Raw genomic sequence first — 19,299 nt, forward strand, 5'->3', positions numbered from 1 at the left:
TGTGGTTGCTGGTGGACTCCATTGTGGTTCCTGGTGACCACATCTGCAGCAAGTGTTGGCTGCTGGAGGAACTCAGGCTCAAAGTTGATGACTTGGAATCTGAGCTTCAAACACTGCGGCACATCAGGGAGGGGGAGAGTTACCTGGATTCTCAGTTTCAGGAGGTAATCACACCCATTAGATTAGCTGCCTCAAATTTGGTCTGTGGTCAGGGACAAGAGGATGTGACTGTGAGTAAGGCAATTTGTGAGATCCAAGAGACAGTGCTGGAGGAGCCTCAGCCCTTGAGCTTGTCCAACAGGTCTGAGATTCTTGCTCCCTGTGTGGGTGAGAGTGGGGGCTGTAGAAAGGATGAGCAACCTAACTGTGGCACCGTAGTTCAGGTAGCCATTCAAAAGGGGAGAGAGAAGAGAAATGCAGAGGTAATTGGGGATAGTATAGTCAGGGGAATAGACAGAGTTCTCTGTCACAGGGATAGAGTGTCCTGAAAGCTGTGTTGCCTGCCTGTTGCTCAGGTTCAGAACATCTTATCTGACCTGCAGAGAAATTTGCAGGGGGAGGGAAAAGATCCAGTTGTTGTAGTCCATGGGGGTACCAACGACATAGGTAGAATGAGGAAAGAGGTTCTGCTGAAGGAATTTGAGCAGCTAGAGACTAAATTAAACAGCAGAACCAAAAAGGTGGTAACCTAACTGTGGCACCTGAGCCACATGCAAATTGGCATAGGGTCAAGAAGATTAGAGAGTTAATGCATGGATCAAGGATTGGTGTGGGAGAAGTGGGTTTGAATTCTTGGGAAACTGGCACCAGTATTGGGGAAGGAGGGAGCTGTACTAATGGGACAGGCACCACCTGAACTGTGATGGGACCTGGATCCTAGTGAATCGCATAACTAGGGCTGTGGATAGGGCTTTAAACTAAATAGTAGGGGGTGGGTTCAACAGATTGGAGAAGTATGGATAAAGTAAAAGAGAAAAGTGTGGATAAAGATTTAATAAAAAGCAAAAAAGTAAAAAATAGAAATGTAAGAGTGGAGTGAAGAAAAGTCAATTGCAAAAGAGAAAAAGATTACAAAATATTAAAAGCACAGTGAGTGTTAAGGGCATTTTATCTGAATGCCCATAGTATTCAAAACAAGGTCAGTGAACTTGTGGCACAAATCAGTACAAGGAGGTATGAATTAATAGGCATTCAGAAACGTGGGTGCAGGATGGAGAGGAGTGGGAATGAAATATCCAAGGTTATTAGGTAACATGGAAGGATAGGCAGGAAGGTAAGGGTGGTGGGGTAGCACTTTTAGTTAAGGATGAGATAAAGGTGATAGTGAGAGACCATGTAAGATCTAAGGAGCAGAACGTTTAATCCATCTAGGTAGAGATTAGGAATAGCAAAGGGAAAAAAAATCACTAGTGGGAGTTGTCTATCGGCCACCGAATAATAACATTACAGTGGCACAGGCAATAAACAGAGAAATATCTGAGCCATTTATGAATGGAACAGCAGTTATCGTGGGGGACTTTAACTTGCACATAGATTGGGTGAATCAAGTTTTTGGGTGAGGCAGTCTTGAGGAGGACTTCACAGAATGCATCCGTGATGGCTTTCTTGAACAGAATGTCACTGAACCTGCAAGGGAATGTGCTATCTTAAATCTGGTCCTGTGCAATGAGACAGGTAAGATTAGTGATAATGAAGTTAGGGATCCTCTTGGAAAGAGTGATCACAGTATGACTGAGTTTCTCCTACAAATGGAGGGTGCAATAGTTCAATCAAACACCAGTGTACTATGCCTAAGCAATGGAGACTACAATGGGATGAGGGAGGATTTGGCTTGTGTAGACTGAGAACAGTAGAAGACTTTCAAAGAGATTTTTCACAGTGCTCAACAAAAGTATATTCCTGCTAAAAGCAAGAACAGTATGGGTGGGGAGAGCCAGCCTTGGATAACTAAGGAAATAAAAGAAGACATCAAACTAAAAGTTTGTGCATACAAAGTCACCAAGAGTAGTGGGAAACCGGAAGATTGGGAAGACTTTAAAAAGCAGCAAAGAACACAAAGTGAGCAATAAAGGAAGGGAAGCTAGATTATGAAAATAAACTAGGTCAAAATATAAAAATGGATAGTAAAAATTTTTAAGTATGTAAAGCTGAAAAGGTGGCTAAAGTGAATGTAGATGCCTTGGAGGATGAGAACGGGGAATTGATATTGGGTAAGGAGGAAATGGCAGAGGCTTTGAATGACTATTTTGTTTCGATCTTGGTGCTGGAGGACACGTCTAATGTGTCAAAGAGAGATGTTATCAATGCGATGGGAGGTGAGGACCTCGATACAATAGCTATCACTAAAGAGGTAGTGCTGAGCAAACCTGTCGGCCTGAAGGTAGGTAAGTCCCCTGGTCCTGATGGAATGCATCCCTGAGTACTAAAAGAAATGGCAGAAATTATAGTAGAGGCTTTGCTGATTACTTACCAAAATTCTCTGGAGTCTGGGCAAGTCCTGGCGGATTGGAAGACGGTGAATCTCATGCCGCTTTTCAAAAAAGGATGTAGGCAAAAGGCAGGTAACTATTGGCCAATTAGTTTAACATCTGTAGTTGGGAAAATGCTTGAAGCTATCATTAAAGAAGAAATAGCGAGGCATCTGGAAAGAAATGGATCCATCAGGCAGATGCAGCATGGATTCAGCAAAGGCAGATTTTGTTTGACAAACTTACTGGAGTTCTTTGAGGATATAACAAGTGCAGTAGATAGAGGGGAACAGAGAGACATTATTTACTTGGATTTCCAGAAGGCATGCGATAAGGTGCCGCATAAAAGACTTACCCATAAGATAAGGATGCATAGAGTGGGGGTGATGTATTAACGTGGACAGAGAATTGGTTAACTAACAGAAAGCAGAGAGTTGGGATACATGGGTGATACGCTGGTTGGCAACTAGTGGTGAGTGGTGTGTCACAGGGGTTGGTGCTTTGCCCAAAACTGTTCATGATATATATTAACGACCTGGAAGAGGGGACAGAGTGTAGTGTATCTAAGTTTGCTGATAGCACTTCATTGAGTGGAAAAGCAAATAGTGCAGAAGATACGGAGAGTCTGCAGAGAGATGTAGATAGGTTGAGAGAATGGGCAATGGTCTGGCAGATGTAAAACAATGTTGGTAAATGCAAGGTCATCCACTTTGAAAGGAAAAATGAAAGAGCAGGTTAGTATTTAAATGGTAAAAAGTATTACAGCGTGCTGCTGTGCAGAGGGACTTGGGAGTGCTTGTGCATGATTCGCAAAAGATTGGTTTGCAGGTGCAGCGGCCTATCAAGAAGGCAAATGGGATGTTTGCCTTCATTGCTAGAAGGATTGAATTTAAGAGCAGAAAGGTTATGCTGCAACTGTACAGGGTACTGGTGAGGCCACACCTGGAGTACTGTGTGCAGTTCTGGTCTCCTTACTTGAGGAAGGATATACTGGCTTTGGAGGCGGTGCAGAGGAGGTTCACCAGGTTGATTCCAGAAATGAGGGGGTTAGACTATGAGAAGAGATTGAGCCACCTGGGACTGTACTCGCTGGAATTCAAAAGAAAAAGAGGAGATATTATAGAAACATATAAAATTATGAAAGGGATAGATAGAGGCAGGAAAGTTGTTTCCACTGATGGGTGAGACCAGAACTAGGGGACAAAGCCTCAAGATTTGGGGGAGTAGATTTACGATGGAGATAAGGAGGAACTGCTTTTCCAAGAGAGTGGTGAATCTGTGGAATTCTCTGCCCAATGAAGCAGTGGAAGCTGCCTCAGTAAACATACAAACGTATTTAAGACAAGGTTAGATAGATTTTTGCATAGTAGGGGAATTAAGGGTTATGGGGAAAAGGCAGGTAGGTGGAGATAAGTCCATGGCCAGAGCAGCCATGATCTTATTAAATGGCGGAGCAGGCTCGACGGGCCAGATGGCCTACTCCTTCTCCTAATTCTTATGTTCTTATATAAGAGTTGGGTGAGCTGTTGCATGACTATGACCAAGTAGCACTCACATCTATCATAATGAAGTGCTTCAAGAGGTTTATTATGGCTAGAATTAAATCCTGCCAGAGCAAGGACCTGGACTCATTACAATTCACCTACAGCCACAGTGAGTCTACAGCAAACCAAATCTTCATAAAACCATAAGACATAGGAGCAGAATTAGGCTACACAGCCCATCATGTCTGCCCTGCCATTCCATCATGGCTGATTTATTATCCCTCTCAACACATTTCTCCTGCCTTCACCCCATTACCTCTGATGCCCTGACTAATCAAGAACCAATCAACCCTCACTTTAAATCTACCCAATGACTTGGCCTCTACAGCTGTCTATGGCAATGAATTTCACACACTCGCTGTTCTCTGGCTAAAGATTTTTTTCCTAATCTCCGTTCTCAATGGATGTCCCCCTATTCGGAGGCTGTCCCCTCTGGCCCTAGAGTCCCCCACTATAGGAAACATCCTTTCCATATCCACTCTATACTTGGCTCACTTGGCTTTGGGGCACCTAGACAACCATGAGACAAATGTCAGGTTGCTGTTTATCAATTGCAGCTCAACATTTAACACCATCATCCCCACAACAAGCTTTAAAACATGACCCTCTGTATCCTTGACTTCCTCATTGAGAGACCACAGTTGTCAGAGAATTTTTAAAAATTACGTCTTATGTAACTAATAATAATTCTGATTCTGATTCACCCTTGAATTTCTCAGCTACAGCAGAAGGAAACAAACAGATAAACCACACAGATTGAAAGACGGAACTTCTAAAGATTAACATTTTAAAAAGATAAAGAAAACAATTCGGTGGAGGGGGGAAGGAACTTTAGCATCTCCACAATACTTCATGGATCAGTGTAAATCTATTCCGAGACTAAACTCTTCAATATTTTGTTTCAGAACATAGTCTCTCCTAGAATGTAGTATCTCAATAAAAGTATTTCACTTAATTTCAGAGTTCAATCTTTGTTATTGTTATGTGTAGAACATAATGTAGGTTCCTCCATTAAAGCTGTAGAACAGGATGCCAACCTCTGAGCTTAGAGCAAAAACATTTACTAGCTCTTCCATGTACCTGACTCAGTGCTACTCTGTGGTTGCTGAGGGTGACAATGATATTAAAATCTCATATGGCATAACTTGCACAATGTCTCTCTGAGGCCTTTAAGACCATTACAGCAAGGCTTAACTGATGGGTTGAACTCTTTTCCACTGCTCCATCTTACCTAAGGCCACTGCTGAAGAGAACAAGTATCCTTTGTTTTCCAGAGAGGTACCTTCTTTAGTTTTCAATTGTTTCTGAATCCCCTGAAAATATCTGACAGGCCTAATGGCATCATCATTCTCTCTTCTTTCCTCACCTATTGCACAAAAGATACAACAGCTTTAGTGCATGAACCTCCAGGCTCAAGGACAGCTTCTATCCATCTGTTGTCAGACTCCTAAACAGACCTTTCATACAGTTAAAATAGAAACATAGAAACATAGAATAGTACAGCACAGTACAGGCCCTTTGGCCCACAATGTTGTGCCGACCCTCAGACCCTGCCTCCCATATAACCCCCCCACCTTAAATTCCTCCGTATATCTGTCTAGTAATCTCTTAAACTTCACTAGTGTACCTGCCTCCACCACTGACTCAGGCAGTGCATGCCACGCACCAACCACTCTCTGAATAAAAAACTGTCCTCTAATATCCCTCTTCAGCTTCTCACCCCTTACCTTAAAGCCATGTCCTCTTGTATTGAGCAGTGGTGCCCTGGGGAAGAGGCACTGGCTGTCCACTCTATCTATTCCTCTTATTATCTTGTACACCTCTATCATGTCTCCTCTCATCCTCCTTCTCTCCAAAGAGTAAAGCCCTAGCTTCCTTAATCTCTGATCATAATGCATACTCTCTAAACCAGGCAGCATCCTGGTAAATCTCCCCTGTACCTTTTCCAATGCTTCCACATCCTTCCTATAGTGAGGTGACCAGAACTGGACACAGCACTCCAAGTGTGGTCTAACCAGAGTTTTATAGAGCTGCATCATTACATCGCAACTCTTAAACACTATCCCTTGACTTATGAAAGCTAACACCCCATAAGCTTTCTTAACTACCCTATCCACCTGTGAGGCAACTTTCAGGGATCTGTGGACATGTACCCCCAGGTCCCTCTGCTCCTCCACACTACCAAGTATCCTGCCATTTACTTTGTACTCTGCCTTGGAGTTTGTCTTTCCAAAGTGTACCACCTCACACTTCTCTGGGTTGAACTCTATCTGCCACTTCTCAGCCCACTTCTGCATCCTATCAATGTCTCTCTGCAATCTTCGACAATCGTCTACACTATCTACAACACCACCCATGGTGAACACTTGATCTCCCAACCTACCTTGTTGTGCCCCTTGCATGTTACCTATGTTTAGACATTCTCCCTGTGACTGTGTGGGTTTCATCCGGGTACACTGGTTTCCTCCCACATTCCAAAGACATGCGGTTAGGGTTACTGAGTTGAGCATGCAGTGTTAGTGCGGGAAGCATGGTGACATTTGTGGGCTGCCCAGCACAACTCTTGCTGGTTTGATTGATGTAAACAATGCATTTCACTGCATGTTTAGATGTTTCAATATATATGTGATAATAGAGCTAATCTTTAAGAAGAGTGTCTTCTTTGATCAGCCTGCATGACATGCAAGCAAATGCTTTTTACTGTATCACAGTACATGGAGCCAATACCAATACCATCTATCCACCTCATCCCAATAGTTACCTGTCCGACACTTCTCGTCATCTGCTGATTGCCCCATTATGAGCCTGACTGATCTGCTTGACTCTGCCCTGTGCTCATTCATAGTCCAACCATACCCCACCCAACAGCATACGGGTGGACCATGCCCTCACCCTGCTAATTCTTTATAAACTCCACCCGGCAACATTCTGTGAGAGCTCCTCCTCATGCCATTTTCTGACAGCCCACCACCACAAATCGACATCCCACAAACTTCAGCCCAGTTACTTACTCTGCATGGTGGAAGATCACAGACTAACATCTACTGTACAAAGTAATGACTAGGAGAGCAATGAAGCATCCATATTGAATGAATGGATGGTTGATGGTCAGTGTGAACTCAATGTGTCTCAGAGCCTGATTTCATGCTCTATCCCTCTATGACTCTCCACTGAGCTAAGGTGGAAATCTGACCCATAGTTTGCTTGAGAACTTGGCAACAAAGAAGAAAAGAAACTACATCTGCTTTTCCAGAAGAGGTTTGTAGATTTATTCAGCCCAGACTCACCCATCACTCAAATGTGAGAAATGCATCTGGGTCAGTGTTTGATTCAGCATTTGTATGAGGTGCTTTTGGAAACAAGGGGGTTTATGGTGGACAAATCCCTCACCACAAACACGCTGCTTCTCCTTCACGAAATGGCATTGAGTCCACTTAATGAATCAATCACTTTCGTGTCTGGAAGCTTCACTTGAGATGGGGAGCAGCCTTATTTAATAAAGTAAATAAACAAGTAAATTCTTTTCAGCTAAACATAAACCTTTAAACAAACCAAATATTAGTAGTTAGAACCAGGTCTTTTACATGCATAAAATACAAATCCAGAGCAGTGATCTAAAAGTATACCAACTTATTGCAATGAGCAAATAGTTTAATCTGTCATTATAACTAACAACCTTTCTGTTATCAGTGGGTTAAAAGAATTTGAAAATATTATATCAAAACAGCCATAAATATTTTCAGTGCTTGGGGTGAATAAACTGTACTGTGCCAATGAATTGTTTTTTTTGTTTCAGTTCCACAGAAACTGCCATAACAGGCTATCAACCCTCACTGCTGTGATATTATATTCTCAGCTAAACAATACATTCCCACTCAAATATAAGCTAGTAGTTCCTTGTTGCTGATATGAATAAGGGAGCTGCAGTCTATAATGCCCAGTGAATATGTTCAGTAGTAACTTAAGCTTCAATCATATGATAAGCATGTAAATGAATACTTCAATAAAGATATAGATACTCAAAGTGTATTTCTTATGTAGATTTCTGCTTTGAATTTGAACATAATGGTAAATTAGCATTGTAGGCCATTGTTTGATTTCCTGAGGACAGTAAAATTTAACCCATGTCTACAATCTTCATGGATGGGCAGATCCTCATCCTCAAGTTGATGACTACATGTTCTCATTGATCTATGGAACTGAGAGGCTAGAACAATGTTCTTCTCCTTTTGCTTCTTTGCCTGTGGCGAATGCATCTGTCGCAGTGTTATGCAGGCTGCAATAGCCTTGTCTTCATAGTGTCGATGCATTCTATCCTGTGGAGCAGTAAACTCTAAAATAAATTTCAAGCAAACCAAGCATCGTCACACTGAACATCCACAAGATAGTGCAAATGAGCTGCCTGTATCATCAAGATCAGTACCTTCATATTAAACACAAGAGAGTCTGCAGATGCTGGAAATCCAGAGCAACACACAAGAGTGCTGGAGGAACTCAGCAGGTCAGGCATCTACGGGAAGGAATAAAAAATTGACGTTTTGGGCTGAGGCCCTTCATCAGGACTGGAAAAGAAGTGGGATGAAGGCAGAATAAGAAGGTGGGAAAGGAGAAGGTAGAATGTGATAGGTGAAGGCAGCTGAGAGGTGGGGCAGGGCTTGAAGTGAGTGGGAAGAGGCGATAGGTGGAAAAGGTAAAAGGCTGGAGAAGATCTTCTTGCCCGATGTCTAGGCTTAATTTAACATGGATTGGAGAAAAACATATCAGAAGCTATTATGAAAAGGACACTGAAGAATGAGATGCTGCCATGATGAAGCCATAACACAAGGTTATCAGGAATAGGATCAGATTTTTCAGCAAAAGCTGAGTGATTCCACAACCAGTCCAATATCTACATTCTTGTTATCTATTCACTGAAGATAAGTAAGCATAAGAAGGCAAGAAGAGGTTCCACTGAAATCCCTACCCTCAGTGATGGAAGAGCTCTGTATCCAAACTGGTGTTGTCCCTGCACTGATTTTGTTTAGGTACATTTATTCCACATAACAATCATGACAGCATGTTGTGTGCGGACCTAATGGAAGCACGTGGAATAACTTATGCGGAGTTCTCCCAATATTGGAATAGTAGATCAATTGGAGTTATGGTTCTTAAACACAAAATACTCTGCAGATACTGGAGTCAAAGGAACACTCACAACACGTTGGAGGAACTCAGCAGGTCAGGCAGCATCCGTGGAAAAGATCGCGCAATGTTTCGGGCTGGAACCCTTCATCAGGACTGAAGAGGGAAGGGGCAGAGGCCCTATAAAGAAGGTGGGGGTAGGGTGGGAAGGAGAAGGTTGGTAGGTTCCAGGTGAAAAACCAGTGACGGGAAAGATAAAGGGGTGGGGGAGGGGAAGCAGGGAGGGGATAGGCAGGAAAGGTGAAGAAGGAGTAGGGTTCTAATATTCCAATAATGGAATACTTCCACTGGATTTAAGACAACAAATGCAGACCGCTGGCCTATGATGGTGATGTGGTGTGAGGCAGTTAGTGCTGCTGCCCCACAGTTCCAGGATCCAGGTTCAATCATGTCTGTGCTGATCTATTCCATTTTCCCTGTGACTGTGCATTTTTACTGGAGACTCTGGTTCCACCCCCCCCCCACCATATTCCAAAGAAATGCTGGTGGTTTAATAGCTGTCTGTAAATGTTGTAGATGCCAAAGGAAAATAGAATCAAAGTGGGGTCGATAAACATGCGTGTAAGCGGCAGGGGTACAGGAAGATGCAGTAAGTGGGAAGTCAGAGTAATAGGATTGCTTCCTGGGCGTTGTCGTGGACCTGGTGGGCCAAATGGTTTCCTTCTGAGTTCTGATGAGAATAGGGTGAGAAGTTTCATACCCTGGGCGTTGACAAAGCACATGATCTATCCTGGGACCATCATATTAATGCAATCACTACAACGACAAGCCAGCAGCTGTATTTCATCAAGAGTTTGAGCAGATCTGATATGTCACCAAAGTCTCGGCAAATTTCTACAGATGTACCACGGAGAGCATTCTGACTGGTTGCATCACCATCTGGTATGGAAGTGCCAATGCACGGGATGAAAAGAGGCTGCAGAGGGTTGGAGAATCAACCAACTCCATTACGGGTCAGAGCCTCTCACCATCTTCTAAAAGCAAATGGCATTCATCATGCAGGACCTTCACCATCCGGGTTATGTCCCCATATCATTGCCACCATCAGGGAGGAAGCATAGGACTGACGTTGCCAGTCTTTCTTTGTGTGTACTTTTCATTGATTTAACTGCATTTCTACAATTTCTGCATTTCTCTGGGTAACATATTGTTACCAGGTGTGGATATGGCCCAAGTGCAGAGTGAGAGACACTGAAGCAGGTTGATAGTTCACAGACTTTAACGTGAACAGTGTTAAAGGGAAAATAAAACAATAAACGCTGGGCCAAATAGGGTAGTTAACTAAAACTCTCAAATGGGGAACGAAGCCCACACTGTGGCTGAAAAGAACATCTAAACATTAAATGAATACCGCTAGTCTTCAGAGTCAGTTGACTCGACAGTCCAGTTTCTCAGGGAAGGCCAAATGCAAACAGGCAGTGAAGCGTTGCTGTGCTCTGTCCATGTCTCGACAAGCACTACGACAAGTATGGAGTTAAACACTATCATGATTAAATAATAGTTAGCTGACACGTGCATATTCACAAGCACAATTGCCATATCTACTGCACTGCTGAATCCGTCGTTGTGACACATATGGTGACATATCTGTACTTTGATAATAAATTTACTTTGAACTTTGAAGACCTTGTGGAAACCATGCTGAGTATGGCCTATTTTGTCATGTGACTCCAAGTATCCTAAGACCTCATCCTTAACAATCGATTCCAACATCTTCCCAACCATTGAGGTCAGACTAACTGGCCTATAATTTCCTTTCTTCTGCCTCTCTCTCTTCTTGGAGTGGTGTGATATTTGCAATTTTCCAGATTTCCAGAAACCTTCCAGAATGTAGTGATTCTTGAGAGATCATTGCCTCCACAATCTCTTCAGTCACCTCCATCTGAACCCTGGCATGTACACCATCTGGTCCAGGTAACTTACCTACGTTGATCTTTCAGCTTCCCAAGAACCTTTTCTCGAGTATAGTAACTTTACACACCATGCTCCCTGACACCTGGAACTTCCACCATACTGCTAGTGCCTTCCACAGTGAAGACTGATGCAAAATATTTATTCGGTTCATCCGCCATTTCCTTTTCCCACATTGCTACCTCTCCAGCAACGTTTTCCAGTGGTCCGATATCCACTCTCACCTCTCTTTTATACTTTATGTATCTGAAGAAACTTTTGGTATCCTCTTTAATATTACTAGCTAGCTTACTTTCGTATTCCATCTTTACCTTCTTGGTGACTTTTTTAGTTGCTTTTTGTGGGGTTTTAAAAGCTTCCCAACCCTCTAACCTCGCAGTAATTTTTGCTCTATTATATGCCCTCTCTTTGGTTTTTGTGCTGGCTTTGAATTCCCTTGTCAGTCATGGTTGTGTCATCTTGCCTTTAGAATCCTTTTTCCTCTTTGGGATGTACATATTCTGTGTTTTCTGAATTGTTTCCAGAAATTCCAGCCATTGCCACTCTTTGCCATTGAACAGTCATTGCTGCCAGTGTTCTTTTCCAACCAATTCTAGCCAACTCCTCTACCTAACTTCCCTTTACTCCACTATAACACTGATACATCTGACTTTAACTTCTTCTTGTCAAATTTTAGGGTGAATTTGATCACCCTAATCAATTCTAGTTCATTGCACAACACCCAACCCAGAACAGCTGATCCCCTAGTGGGCTCAGCCTCAAGCTGCTCTTAAAAGCCATCTCGTAGGCACTCTAGAGATTCCCTCTCTTGGAATCCAGCACGAACCTGATTTTCCCAATCTACCGGCATATTGAAGACCCCCCATGAATATTGCAACATTGCCCATTTTCTAACTCCCGTTGTAATTTGTGGACCACATCCTTACTACTCTTTGGGGGTCTGTATACAACTCCCACCAGGGCCTTTCTATCCTTGCAGTTCGTTAGCTCTATCCACAATGTTTCACCATCTTCCAACCCTATTTCATCTCTTTCTAATGATTTGATTTCAATTTTTACCAACAGGGCAATGCCGTCCCCTCTGCCTTCCTGCCTATCCTTTCAATACAATGTGTTTCCTTGGATATTAAGCTCCTAGCCATAATCTTTTTTCAGTCATGATTCAGTGATGCCTATATCATACCAGCAAATCTGTAACTGTGCTACAAGTTCATCGACCATATTCCGTATACTGCGTGCATTCATAGATAACACTTTCAGTCCCGTATTCATTCTTTTACGTTACAACGCATCCTGTTGACTGCAAATTTCTCCTTTTATCAGCCTCCCCTCACTACACATTACCTCAGTTTGTAAACCAGCTAGCTACCTCATCTTCACCACTATCATCTGTCTTTCCTACAATACTTCTTGTATTGAAATATACGCAGATCAGGACATTAGTTGCACCATACTTAACCTCTTAATTCCTATCTTTGTCTCTGCCTCCACAACCTCTCCACTAACTGTTCTGGCATTCTTGCTCCCATCCCCCTGCAACTCTAGTTTAAACCTAACTGTGCAGCATGAACAAACCTTCCTGCTAGGATAGTAGTCCCCCTCCAGTTCAGGTACAAACTATCCCTACCGTATAGGTCCCACCTTCCCTGGAAGAGAGCCCAATGATCCAAAAATCTCAAGCCCTCCCACCTACACCAACTCTTTAGCCATGTATTAAACTGTATAATCTTCCTAGTTCTGGCCTCACTAGCACTTGGCATGGGTAGCAGTCCTGAGATCACAACCCTGGAGGTCCTGTCCTTTAACTTGGCACCTAACTCCCTGAACTCCCTATGCAGAACCTCGTCACTTGTCTGACTGATGTTATCAGTACCTAAATGGACCACAACATCTGGTTGTCCACCTTCCCAGTTAAGAAGGCTGAGGACTCAATCTGAGATATCCTACACCCTGGCATCCAGGCAGCAACATACCATCTGGGAATCTCATTCTCGCCCACAGAACCTCCTGTCCATTCCCTTAACTAATGAAACCCCCATCATCATGGCTGCTGGTGACTGGTGGTGTTCTACAGGGGTCTGTGTGGGAACCAATACTTTTTACATCATATGTGAATGATATGGATGATGGAATTGATAGTTTTGTTGCAAATTTTGCAGATAATATGAAGATAGGTGGAGGGGCAGGTAGTTTTGAGGAAGTAGGAAGGACTTAGATAAATTAAGAAAATGGGCGAAGAAGTGGCAGATGGAAACAGTGTTGGGAAGTGTATGGTCATGCACTTTGGCAGAAGAAATGAAAGGGTTGACTGTTTTCTAAATGGAGAGAAAGTACAAAAAACTGAGGTGCAAAGGGACTTGGGAGTCCTTGTGCAGGATTCCCCAAAGGTGAATTTTCAGCTTGAGTCTGTGGTGAGGAAGGCAAATGCAACATTAGCATTCATTTCAAAAGGGCTAGAATATAAAAGCAAGGATGTAATGTTGAGACTTTATAAATCACTGGTGAGGCCTCACTTGCAGTATTGTGAGCAGTTTTGGGCCCATTATCTTAGAAAGGATGTGCTGAAACTGGAAAAGGTTCAAAGGAGGTTCATGAAAATGATTTAAGGATTGAATGGTTTGTCAGATGAAGAGCGTTCGATGGCTCTGGGTTTGTATTCACGAGAATTCAGAAGAACAAGGAGTGACCTCATTGAAACTTAGCGAATGGTGAAAGGCCCTGATAGAGTGGATGTGGAGAGGTGGTTTCCTATGGTGGGGGAATCTAAGACCAGAGGACACAGCCTCAGAATAGAGGGGGTTCCTTTTAGGATCGAGATGAGGAGGAATTTCTTTAGCCAGAGAGTGGTGAATCTGTGGAATTCTTTGGCACAGGCAGCTTGGATTTCAAGTTTTTATGTACATTTAAGGCAGAGGTTGATAGATTCTTGATTGGTCAGGGCATGAAGGGATACGGGAAGAAGGTAGGAGATTGGGGCTTAGCGGAAAATTGCATCTGCCATAATGAAATGGTAGAGCCAACTCGATGGGCCAAGTAGCCTAATTCTGCTCCTATATCTTATGGTCTCATGGTCCTTTCCTCGCCTTGCAGTGCATCGGGTAGCAACCTTGCTGCTCCTTTAGCATTTTGTTTGTTTTTTACGAGGCTGAGTTGTCAGCTTGATGCTCAACCCAGAACAGATGGAAAACGTACAAGTATCAGGCCAGATTGGAACCCATGACCACTCACTTCGAAGTCCAGTGCGGATGCCACTACACCACTGGCCAGCTAGGTTTCTGTATAAGAGGGGTTCAAAAGTGTGTGCTTGGGAACGTTTATCAATTCTGCAGAGAATTATCAAGTAGAACACACTGGAACTGCAGCCAATCAATCTATTAAAATTAAGTGAGCAACACACACAAAATGCTGGAGGAACTTAGCAGGTCAGGCAGTACCTATGGAGGGGAATAAATAGCCGATATTTTGCACCAAGAAAAGTTCATTATTTCTTAAACCTAGCCCTTTATTTAGCTAATACTTATTGAAGTTGCCAATATATTCATGTGGCGTTAACCTGCCATTATGTTTTTCAAAGGGACAGCACTCTGAAAGTCATCCCATGCATGAAATAAAGGACAGAAATCCACTGATCTTTGAACTGTACCTTTGGTGAAATCCACAGTAACATGACCAGGTCATGCGAACGGGAACATTCCTTCAAATTACACCCTAATGATGAAATACTCTGAATATTTGGGCAGGTTAGTTTTCAGCATGTTGGAACTTGCAATAAAAACTTAAAACCTAAACAGCCAGAGTGTTATTAATACTTGGAAAGAGAACAATTGGAATGTGTAGAATGGGAAACTGTGCTGTCAGCAATTAATGTTTTTGAAACAGAGCAACCCAAGGTCTTTTTCTCCATGCAGGGTGTGGCTCCAGATAAGCAGCACACTTGGGGAATTTAACAGGTCTGAACTCAAGTGAAACGTGCATATCAGTTTCAGGTAATTTTCCAGACCCCTGCTGTCTCAGACTCCTTAAAACTACCAGCTCAGCAGAAAGAAGTTAGGTTACATTCCATTAACTTTTTTTTTGTGCTGCTTAATCCTCCCTCCCTCTCATGTCCTTGCTCGCAATAAATATTTTCTCCTACCCTGGCTCGGCATCCCACTTCACTCCCTCATGTCTAAAAGGTGCAGACAGATATCTAAGTTAGTCACCCTTTGCTGACAAAGTTACACCAAATGCTGAAAACTGAGATAAAAAACACAAAAATGCTGCTAATACTTAGGTCAGATAGCATCTGTACAGAATTAACATTTCAGCTTGATGATCTGAAGTGCAAGTGCAATAGGATCTCCATTTTCCTGGCCAACGTGACCTATAACTGCAGGAGCCCTCTACTTCTTCACTGTGTTACCAATGTTTCCTTAAGCTCCCCTGCCCTTTCTATCCTCACCTCTGTAACAGATGCTAAGAGCGTACAAATATGTTGGTCTGTCTGAATGTGACTCTCTGTTCCAGCTTGCCTTCTTTCCTGGACTGGGTACAATATCAAACAAGTTAAGATTTAGTAATCCAAATGGCATCTGCTGTGGACCTGTTACCTCGGGAGGAAAATTGGAGTGGATCTACTAAGATAGGAGCTGATATGTTTCAACCCAGCCTCTCATCACTGTGGATAACCAGTGGGCAGCAGTCATTGAGGCAGGCTACCATGCTCTTCTTGGGCACCGGTATGATTGAAGCCTGCTTGAAGCAGGTGGGTTCCACACACTGTTGGAGCAAGAGATTCAAGATATCCATGAACACAACCAGCCGGATTTAGTAATCTGGATCAATGGTATAGAAACATAAGTTTAGATCCAGTATAGTAACTGGATAACCTAAATAAAAGTAGTTGTACAAATCTATTTCTGTGGCTATTGGATTGGAATCTGATTTATTAGCGCTCATTAGGAAGGAAGTCTGCCATCTGTGTCTTATCTGTGACCTCAGGTGCACAAAAATGTGGTTCATGCTTAACTACCCTGTCAGATGGCACACAGTTTAAGGACATTTAGAATATGTGAACAATGCTTTCCCATAGGTAGTGGGCATCGATTATTTAATGCTCTCCCCATTGTCCTCCATTCTCTACAAACATTAGTTTATGCAAAATTACTCCACTAGTGTAATCAGCCCTGAGGTAATGGGAGGGGAATATTTTGCAACAAATTAATACAAAAACAGCAGCAGCCAGCTACAAAAGATATTTGAAACCAGCTACAAAAGACATTATTTCCATACCAGCTGGTTGAAATAGATGTTTATGAGGAGTATCTGTTTTAAATATACAAACAAATAAAGCTAATACATTATGGGTGGGTTTTGGGGGTAAGTGGGGGTGTTCAGTGGAGGTCGGGGAAGAGAACTGCTTTATGGTACGTGCAGAGGTTAGTTAGTGATCATTGTTGAGGCATAATGGTGCCTGTTCACCAGGTCAGTCAGGTTTCAAATTTTTATTTGCGTTACTTCTGAGTATGGATTTGGGGTTCCTAGCACATTCTGTTTCTCCAAGACAGCATTACTAGCAACCAATAGATTAAGTTAAACTATTTAGGATAATTATTCCAAATTAACTAATCAAATCTCTGGCTATCCATCCCATAGGATGATGATGGTTCCTTTCAGTCAGTTAGTTGGGTTTGATATGTGTGTCCTGGAGTGGCTGTACAAGCCGACCCTTGATGGGCACTGCTTGCCACATACTTGGCAGGTGAGGCCTGGAGGGGCAGCAGGGGCAGAAACTCTGTTGTGGTGCTTCCTGTGCCTTTCCTCTGTTGCCACATTGAGCTTGTTCTCAGCAGCATCCACACCTTTTCTGATGGCGTCCCTTCACTGTGAGCGATCTTGAGCAAGATCCTCCCATGTTGATGGGGCAACGTCAGCTTCCTTGAGGCTCCTGTGCAGAACATTCTTGTACCATGGTCACTGGCCTCCTCGTTTTCGGGTACCACTGGACAGTTGGCTGTACAAGATGTCCTTGGGCAGTCTTCCTTCAGGCATTCTGATAACATGTCTTGCCCAGCGCAGCTGACCTGACATCACCAAGGTTGAAACTGCTGGCATTCCAACTCGAGAGAGGACCTCGGTATTCAAAACCTTGTCTCGCCATGTGTATTTCATCAGAGAACGTAGCTGCAGTTGGTCATGCTGGTGTAAGTGTCTCTGATATGGGCACCATGTCTCTCATCCGTATAACAAGATTGATATGACAACAGCCCTGTATACCTTGCACTTGGTGGCCAACCTGATGTTCTGTGACCAAACTCGATCTTTCAGCTGACCAAAGGCAAAGCGGGCTTTTCTGGTTCTTGACTCAGTCTCTACATCCAGAGGAGCTGAGGTGTTATTATGCTGCCAGGTAGCAAAACTTGTTGACAGCATTGAGACGAGTGCTATCAACTAATTGAATAGAGAGCCATGAACCAGAATAGGGAGGAACCACCCACCCCTATGTTTCTCAATGATGTGTGGTGGAAAGTGTACTGACTGGCTGTATTACACCCTGGCATGGAAGCACCAATGCCTTTGAGCAGAAAATCCTACAGAATTGGATTCAGCCCAGTATGTCACAGGTAAAGCCCTCCTAACCATTGAGCACATCTACATGAAACATTGCCATAGAAAAACACGATCCATCATCAAAGATCCTCACCACCCAGGCCATGTTCTTTTCCCACTGCTGCCATCAGGTAGAAGGTACAAGTGCCTCAGGACTCGCACCACCAGGTTCAAGAACAGTTACTACCCCTCAACCATCAGGCTCTTGAACAAAAGGGGATAACTACATTCATTCTACTTCTGATGCTCGCACAACCGATGGTTTCATTTTAAAGACTCTTTATCTTTTTAGTTCATACTCTCTCATTTCATGTTACTTCATACTTGTAATTTATTGCTATTTACTTATATTTGCATTTGCACAGTTTGTTGTTCAATGATCCTGTTTACAGTTACTGTTCTATAGATTTGCTAAGTATGCCAGCAGGAAAAAGAATCTCAGGGTTGTATGTGGTGACATGTGTGTACTCTGGTAACAAATTTGACTTTGAACTTGAGAGCTGTAGAGTCATACAGCACAGAAATAGACTGTTCTACCCACTCCATCAATGTTTTTATGAATGTCATAATAATTCTTGTGAAACAAACCTATCTTTAGGCATCTTTGGAATATTCATACAAAAGGCATTTCAAGCCTCTTTCAGCACAGAACCAGTTTCAATCAATGCAAGAACAAGAAGGGAACACAGTATTTTGGGCAGGAGTGAAGACTAAAGACAAGGTGAGATGGTGCTGGACTCAGACAACCAACTGGGCTCGTTGCCTACCTGCACTTTCTCTGGGTTCAAAGGTCCAAATGAGCTCAGCTTCCGCACCCATGAGACAGAGTGATCTCTGAAAGGTATCAGATCACAGCCATTCAATGTCAAAGACATGTTCATAGAGTTATAGTACAAGGAAATGGGTCCTTCGGCTCAACTAGTCCATGCTGACCAAATTGCTTACCTCAGTTGGTCTCATTTGCCTACGTTTGGCCCACAACCCTCTAAACCTTTCCTATCCACGTAACTGTCCAATATTGTTTAAGTGTTACACGTGTACCCACCTTAAATGTTCACTGTGGGCCTTCAGACCCTTGTCCTCCTTATCACTCACTCTGGCTGCTTGTTCCACATTCCCGCTACCCTTGGTGTGAAGGATTTGATTCTCACATCACTTGTACCTTACATACTGCCACACCACCATGATCTTGTTTGACACTTTCTATTGCCGAAGACATTTAATAACCAATGAAATACCAAACAAATACCACCAGACCAGACTTGTCCAGGCATCGTCCCTGAAAAAATATAGCAGAATTTTTCATCAAAATGTAGGTTACAATTGATAGCTGTTCTTGGCTTGAAGCCCAAGAAGAGTTTATTCGTCATCTATGCCAGGAAAGCGCTAGATCCTTTTTATCAAATGAAATAGGGAAATATAACTTTAAAAATTAAAACACATTAGAATACTAATAAATGTTTAAAGCATTGCTTGTCCCTTTGTATAGCCGCCATCAAGAAAGAGGGACAAGAGTCTGAAGACCCTCACTGAACATTTTGGGAACAGCTTCTTCCTCCCTGCCATTAGATTTATGGACATTCCATGAACCCATGAACACTGCTTCA

This window comes from Mobula birostris, chromosome 3 (genome assembly GCF_030028105.1).
Source record: "Mobula birostris isolate sMobBir1 chromosome 3, sMobBir1.hap1, whole genome shotgun sequence".
Classification (NCBI taxonomy): Eukaryota; Metazoa; Chordata; class Chondrichthyes; order Myliobatiformes; family Myliobatidae; genus Mobula; species Mobula birostris.